Below are 8712 nucleotides of genomic sequence, written 5' to 3'. Positions count from 1 at the left end.
TGGAAGTCTGAACAAAGACCTGGATTTATAGTGAAGTTTTGTTTTTTTGCAATATATTCATTGTTGTGTATACTCATTTAACACTTCCCATGCAAGTTCCCATAGGATTAGCACAATTTCTCATAAGAGAAACGATCAGGGCTTCCACTTCTCAAACATGTTGTACAGTTACCATGATATTATTTTGATTAAAAATTATGTAGCCATATGTCTAAAATGAATATGTAAATACAAAAGGAAGCCATACTTTATCTAAATTAGACATGATGTAGGAGATCAATGATCAAGTGCAGGTTCTTTTTAGTAATTAGCATCCCCACATGGTTACTTTGAAGATTAGGTTAGTGGTACTGGGGAAGGAGGAGTACTGTTTCACCATGCTGTTTCCCACTTTACATATTCACATACACAAAACTACTATTACCTCTACAGAAGAGAAAATATAGGTTTTGTTATATATTTGTTTCTCCCCACTGAACTAACAGATGGGCGGGAGCAATTTTGCTTGAGGAATAGGCACTACTATCCTCCTCCTCAAAGTGGCCACATCGTGATGCTAATTAATAATAAAAAAAACTATTTCAAAGAAGAAAAAGGGAAGCATATGAGATTCTGACACAAATTTCTCTAAAAAACCCAACAAATTTATCATGGCATAAAGACTTTGTAGGCAAGAACCATGGATCAGATACAACAAGAGTATGCAGCATGGTGCCCATAGGCACCAATGTGCCCTGGGACAACTTTCTTAGTGCCCACCATGGTGCCCTATCCCTCCAGCTGCTGCCATCTTCATTTCCCATGAATTAGAAATGCTGGAGAAATCTATAAAGGATTCAAAAGAGTTTGGATTTCTATGCATCCAACCTGCAGATTCGGCAGTGGGTTGGCTTTTTCTGCGGCCATAGCTAGACCTAAGGTTTATCCCTGGATCGTCCAGGGGTCAAACCTGTTCATCTAGGCAACACACAGGGGATCCAGTGCTCAGCCAGGGGTGAACCCTGGATGATCCCAGGATAAACCTTAGGTCTAGCTGTGGCCTGCGTCACAGACTAGTGAACTGTTTTATTTTTTTGTCTGAGGTGAGGTATGCCCATTAGTTAATTTGTATTAGCACTCATTCCCATTAGTTAATATGACTGGCAGATTTGCACAAGTGTGCATTAGTGCTAATTCAAATTAGCACAAGAAGAACAAAACTCTGGTTAAAATAAATCAGATCCTGTCTGTGAGTGGAATCCACAAAACACAGACAGAACAGATTTAACAAAATCTGTACATCCCTAACCATGAATGCCTCTAGGTCACATGTGGGCTCAGAGACATTCTTTCAAAATGAAGACCGCAGGCAGCTGCAGACCAATGCTTTCCTCAGCAATGCACTCACTCACCAAGAAATAGAAAGGGGGGAGAAAAGGACACTGAAAACTGTGTGTCCAAATGAGTTGTTTAGTGTGTTTGGGCTCAGACCCCACCTCTGCCTTATACTCAGTCTTTTCAGCAGGTTACTTGTTCTTTGTGACTACCCATGCCTTCTGTGGCAGCCTTTTTGTGGAGGTGTCCATTATAATTTCTCAAATTGTCAAATGTGCCCATGGACCCAAAAGGTTTGCCTACCCTAAATTAAAAGATACTGGAATTCATGACTTTTCAAGTGCAAGGTGGAAATGATTGCTACTCCTGTTCTTCCATTATAACACTTGCAGAGAGGCAGTCATGTTACACTGTTGCTTGTCAGGTGTCTGGCAAGAAAGAGTGTTGAAGTTGGGAAAGACTCTTTTGGGAAAGTTGACTTTTCATAGGGACTTAGGAAGCTGCCTAATACAGAGTCAGACCATTGGTCTACCTAGCGCAGTATTGTCAACACAGACTGGCAGTGGTTCCCCAGGTTTCAGGCAGGAGTTTTTCCTCACTCTACCTGGAGAAGCCAGGGATTGAATCTGGGACCTTCTGCATGCAAAGCATGTGCTCTGTCACAGTGAGCACTGGCATCCCAGCTTCTTTGAACCCAGAAATAATGAAAAGAAATATGTTTGTTCTATATGACAATTCCTCGTAATGGAATAGAAACTAGCAACGTGAACACGGGAAATATTTTTGAAAACTTGAGCTTCAAAAGCATCCTTTACCTATCCCTTTAAAATTACATACTTTTTACCAAATATACCTCTGTACATTTTTAGGGTGCCATACAAATGCAACTCCCAATTACTTCAATAACCAGAATTTCAAACCTTATATGATGATGATGATGATGATGATGATTAGCAATGCTGTGAAATTCAGTACCAAACATTGTGCCAACCAGAATCATACCATTTGTAGGATATGCTTGGCTAGGTTCAAATGAAGCATGCACCGGCAACCGGTACACAAAGAAAGTAAAAGTAACCTACACAATGGAGAAGGCAATTCTTTCCCCTCCAGTACCCAAGCATCTTTAAGCAAATGGTGCCAGGTTGTACAAATCAAGCATGAAACTATACAGATTGATCAGAGTTAAAAGCAAGCAGGGCTGTCTCATAATGCATTGACTTGATAACTGAAATAATCTGTCCTAACAGCTTGCTTGCCAAGCTATATACCTGTTCTCTGCTCTGCCTCTTTACAGCGAGAGTAGGACTCCTAGGTCACAGTAGGATGCTCTAACTGAATCCTCACAATGACACTACTGCATGACTCAATGAGCTGAGATAGAGACTTAATTATATTTTCCACAAGGAAAGCCCTTTGGAGGACTACAATAACTTGTATCACATATATCTGTGAAATTAAGATAATCAGGGGCTTTATCTTCTTTCTATAGGAGAAGTGAGTAATAGATGTAGAAAAGATAGGTCCTTTTCTGTGGTGGTATACAGACTTTGGAATACCTTCCTGAGGGTGGTACTCCTGGTGCTGATATTGCATTCCTTTCAGTACCAAGCCAACACCTTTTTATTGCCCAGGAATGTTAAGTTATTGCATTTTTAGCTGGATGAATAGTTTTTCCTCTCAATTTTGTTGCAATGGTTTTTTTTAATGTTTTATGGTGTTACTGGTTTCAATTTTTTATGATATCCATTTTGAATGAAGGTGCTGTTATACACTTTTAAATAATAACTTTAGATTGGGGAAAAACATAATCAATATGAGCTCTGTTTGTTTTCAATTAAACATCTACTTAAATAATGTCAGATTTTTATGTTTCCCCAACTACAGGAGAACTTAAAAAAGAAATCAACAACTAGAGTCAAACATTTACTAGTGATGAAAGATTCCTTGCTATATTGTTAAAATATTGTAATTTCCTTCAAGGGAATTGCTCTATACTGTTAATAAGTCTAATAGCATAGATTGTTTTGGATTAATGAACCATTCTGCCCTTGAGATAAGGTCAGTCTCTAAAAGTGGTATGTAGCTTCTCTCAGTGCGTGTAAATGGAGTTTGTCAATGTGAAACACCAGTAAGTGTTTTAATAAAGTACTGAACTTAAATATCTCTTTTATGAATATTTTGTTGAAGCAGCATGAAACAATTACTTCTGTAATTGCAGAACATCCTTCTGATTAACCTGAACTATTTCAGAGTATGTTTGTAAAAATAAGAAAACCAAAGTATGATTTCCATAACTGTTCATTAATAGTTATACAGTCACCAAATATTTTAATTAAACTACAGACTTCAGTTCCCCACTCTGTTGGATGAGTAGGAAAAGTAGATTTGTTCTCTTTGTTTTAAACAGATCCAGCAGCCCTTATTTTTGTTATAGCATTTTTTAAAAAGTAAACCATATAGTGATTTATTTCAACCCATTACAACAGAAGCTCAACTAAGATATACACAACAGATCATAAAAGACTCAAGCAAATCCAAAAGGATGCCAACATGGTAAAGAGAGAAAATATCTATAGCAGAAGACTTCTTTTTAAAAGTTTTTTTTCAAAATAAACAATAAGTATTGGCAAGCTAAATATACATTAATATTACAAGCCAAAATGAATGAAGCAATTATATAAACGTAGTAAAAACTTGAAATACATCAGAAGCCAGATAATTGCTAGAGAAATACTAAGCAACAACATTAGCCAATGGGGCCAGATGGCGTTCACCACCAAGGTATTAAAGAACTCAAATATGTAATTGTTGATCTCTATATTAAAATACTATTCATGCATGTTAGTGTGTGAATAATACAAGCTGCATCAACCACTCAATTATAATACATTTTTTCTGGATTTCTTTGGAGTATTATGATATTCTGTGATTTAACTTTTGGGGTTTACTTTATTGTTGCATATTTTAATAGATATTTTTTAGCTGTTTTTATTAGTGTAAACATTGTCTGTGTCTTTCTATATATGTGTGTTATTGTTTTTCAGGGTTCACACTTCGCTCTTTAATGTTATTTCCCATTGACATAGGTCTTCAGGGTTCAGATTTGATTTTTTCTTCAGGCATTCCCAAGTGATATACTAGCTTTTGAACAAGAGTGATGCCTTTTAACGGTTTGATATGATCAGATGGCATTATTTGCACTGTAGTTCTTTTTTATTTTGTCTGCTGAAAAGGGTGTCAACCTTTTAATCTGTTGACTTTCCAAATATCTCTCTCCCCAACTCCCCCCACCCTCTCAGGGCTCAGGTGGAGGGAAATCCCTGTCTGAAGCATTCAGTTTTGATTTTTTGTTGGAAGTCCCTAGTGATATACTAGTTTTTTTATCTTTTTGATGTTGTCAGATGGTAATATTTGAATTATGGAGCTGTTCTTTCTATCCACTGTAGGCCAGGCAGGTGAGCCATTCTTGACAGCTCTACAGAAATGAGAAAACCCAAGTCCTTCCCATATGGGAAAGAGTAACACATTTACATTTATCATTTCCTGGGCCCACTGCTGGGAAGGGGAAAACTAGCCAAGGGAGTGTATTTATTTATTTATTTATTTATTTATTCAATTCATATCCCACCTATATACAAAATATTCTAGTATGACTAGGTGGGTCCAGGATGTGGTGAATGCTTACATGAAAGGGTGGTCCCTGCTGTCCTTAGGGAGAAAATATTGTGACTGAAGAAGCCCACTCTAGACCCAATAGTTTTAGATAACTGATAACTACTACCCACTTGCAAATACCCCTTTCTTAGGGAAGATACTGGAGAGGGTTGTGGTGGAATAACTGTAGGGACTCTTGGAAGATGATTATCTAGACCCCTTCCAGTCTTCATTTCGATCTAGTTATGGGACTGAATCAGCCTTGGTCGCCCTGATGGATGACCTTTACTGAGACACAGAAGGAGTGCAACCCTGCTAATTCTGCTCAATCTCTCATCAGCTTTTGATATCATCAACCATGACATCTTCCTGGTTTGACTCTGTGGAATGGGTATTGGAGGCACTGGGTTCCAGTCCTACCTGCAGAGCCTATTTCAGAAACATTGGGTGACCATTCCTTGGCTCTTTGGCAGTTGAGCTATGGGGTTCCGCAGCGTACCATCCTGTCCCCAATATTGTTTAATAACTATATGAAGCTGCTGGGAGTGGTCATTAGGGGATTTGGAACCAAGTGCCATCACTATGCTGGTAACACACAATTCTATCTCCCTGTGACATCTGAATCAAGTAAGGCTGTGCAAGTCCTGGATCAGTGCCTAAATACAGTAATTGGCTAGCTGACGGCCAATAAATGGCAGCTGCATCCCAGGAGCCTATGAGTGAGTGTTTCCTGGGTATGAGAGATAAGCTCATTGCCTGTTTGGGACAGGGTTGCACTCCCTCGGAAAGATCAGGTTTGTAGTCTTCGGGTACTCCTAGATCCAACACTGTCGCTGGAGGCCCAAGTGGCCATGGCAGCTCAGAGTGCCTTTTACCAGCTTCAGCTGGTTTGCCAGCTACAGCCTCTCCTGGACAGGGATAGTATTGGTGGTAATAACATCATTAGATTGGTGCAATGCATTCTATCATGCCAGCATAGTAACCTAAGGCCTTCTACTCTTCCCATAAAACATAAAGACACCAAATACTTCCCCAGGCTTTACAGAACTAGATGCAGAATTAAAGTCTGTATAAAGAGGTGAGTCTGGGGTGCTTGATGCTTTGAGGGGATGAGCAGAAGGTTCTCCAAGTGAGGCATTTTAATTACCTGGGGTTTGGTTTACTGACAGGGGTAATTGGTCCCATCATATGATGTTCTCTGTTTTGAAGGCATCAAGATCTTCACAAGCAGTTTTGTGCTTTACCAGAACTAAAGGGGGTAACATGATTGTCCCCGCTTTGAGAATTTTTAGAGGCAAAGTGCTCCCACAGCTGACCTATGGGGGAGAGATTTGGGGTTTGACAAAATTAACCCATTTGGAAATAACCCAAAATAAATTTCTTAAAACATTGCTTGGCTTACCCTCTTCTACTCCAGCAGGCAATATTAGAGCTGAGACCAGGACTATGCCAGTACAGTTTTATATTTTTGTAGCTTTGTTTATGTTCTATTTTAAACTCCTTAATATGGATGATTTTAGGATACCTAAAAAAGGCTTTTAGAACAGTTAAAATCTCACCGGCAGACCACCTGGGTAGCGAACTGTGAACAGCAAATGTTAGCTTTTGACTTAATACCCCAGGTTCTCAAAGGATGGCCCCGGGATCAGATTCAGAGACATATAAAAAATAAACTGGGCGAGTTTTACTCCCAATGTGCTCGAGAAGTAATTAAAAAATCACCATTTTCTCCACACCTGCATCTTTTAAAATTAACTCACAGCTCTGAGCGCTTTCTACATGAGTTACCAGTAGCATCCTTTAGAAAGGCATTTTTGGCATTGAGTTTCCAAACCGTGCCTTCACAATACTTAGAGGGCCATTACTGTAAAATACCTGTAGAACAGAGGTACTGTATATGTGATGCTCAAGTACTAGAGGATCTCAACCACTACTTATTATATTGCTCTCTGTATTCTGAACCCAGGACAAAATTTATTTTGAATCTGTTATGGGATATATCTAACAGTGATGACCAAGTTAAAGTTATATATTTGCTCTCTGATGCTGACAAATTTGTGACAGACAGAGTTACGAGATTCGCAGTGGCTGCCCCCACATTAAGAAGATTCATAGAGATCAATACAGTGAAGTAGTATTAACTTTTATACATTTATGGCCCTTTTAATGTAAATTCTTAATGTCATTTTAATTTTTTGTATTAAAACTAACTTTTACATATTTGTTTGCACCTTTTAATAAAAACCTTTTTAGTATCTTTTTGTATTGATATGACCATGACGGTTGAAACAACAAATAAACAATTACAATTACAGAAGGCTTTCCTTATTGGTGAGAGGCAAATAATGGGCCAAAGTGGAGGAGGTAGGTTAGCCTTGAACCAGTATTCCCCCCTTACTCTCTATTCCCTTCACTCTTGCTTGCACCAAACATCCCTTTTCCTTCATCTTCACACATGAGTAGAATCATGGCCAAAAAAAGTGAGATGATGTTGGGTGCTGTGAAAGCCCTCTTGCGATGGCTATTTCACATTTGCACATCTTCTTTCGAAGAGTGCTTCATGAAACATTCCATGGCAAGGTTAGATCCACAGCCAATCCCAGATCTCTGATGAGTGCATCCAGATGATACATACATTGGCAAACATCAGGCATTTATCAAGTCCAAAGCACAGCCGGAGTCCCACCATTTACCAGAACTGTCACCTCTTCCTGCAGCTGGCTATAGCCATGGTGTTCACCGTTTCTTCCTACCTCCTGCTGCTCCAATCCTTGTCACTGCTTTACCTTCTTCTTGTTAAAAGGGAATTCAATGGCAGGTGTGGGAGAAGTAGAAAGCCTTGGAACTCCCAGTCAACAAGGCCATATCCCTTATTAGAGACAGGAACATGAAGTGGCAGAAGTGTCAAGGATGCATAGTAAACACGTCTGCGCACTTTGGGTCATGGGATGCCATCCTACTTCTTTTTAAGTGGACATAATGGACTCTGGCCTAACCATTCCACTTCCTTTTTCCTCCTACCTTGGGCACTGGTTCACTTCTTTTTTAAAGAGGGTTTTGCCTGAGGACCCTAAAGCCTCTAGTGATTTAGTCAGGTTGCTTAAAAAAAATCACAAAATCAAAGCATGTTTACAGATCTGTTGCAGACTGTTGCCAACCCTCACAGCAGTCTTAGGCCATAGCTAGACCTAAGGTTTATCCCTGGATCATCCAGGGGTCAAACCTGTTCATATAGGTGACACACAGGGGATCCAGTGCTCAGGCAGGGGCGAACCCTGGATGATCCCAAGATAAACCTTAGGTCTAGCTGTGGCCTCAGTGTGCAGACACTTTGCAGTTCTTGCTATGAATGTTCTTAAATCGCAACCTAATAAAAACCATAATTTTTTAAGCAACATAATTAGAAGTGATGGGGATTGTCAACCTAAAAATGCCAGGTATACTTGGGAATATTCTTTTCAAAAGAATTTTGACTAAGACTAAGCGGATAATGTTAAATGTGTTTTTCTTGTAGTTCTTAAGAGTTCAAAAGACTTATGTTCTGTGAAGAAGCAATTTGTGTTGGTGATGTGGACTTGGACTCCTTGAAGTATGTTAGGGCCCCTGAGAAATACACTCCATCAAAAGTCTCTTGACTTGCTTGATTTTAACAACCATGCTGAAACAAAGAGAAGACACTGATGTCTGGAGAGAAGCAGATACATAGAACTAGTTCTCAAGAGAAATCATGCAGTATTTTCC

This window comes from Elgaria multicarinata, chromosome 9, assembly GCF_023053635.1.
Source record: "Elgaria multicarinata webbii isolate HBS135686 ecotype San Diego chromosome 9, rElgMul1.1.pri, whole genome shotgun sequence".
Taxonomy (NCBI): domain Eukaryota; kingdom Metazoa; phylum Chordata; class Lepidosauria; order Squamata; family Anguidae; genus Elgaria; species Elgaria multicarinata.
The sequence above is the reverse complement of the archived record's forward strand: the minus strand, read 5'-3'. Positions refer to the sequence as shown.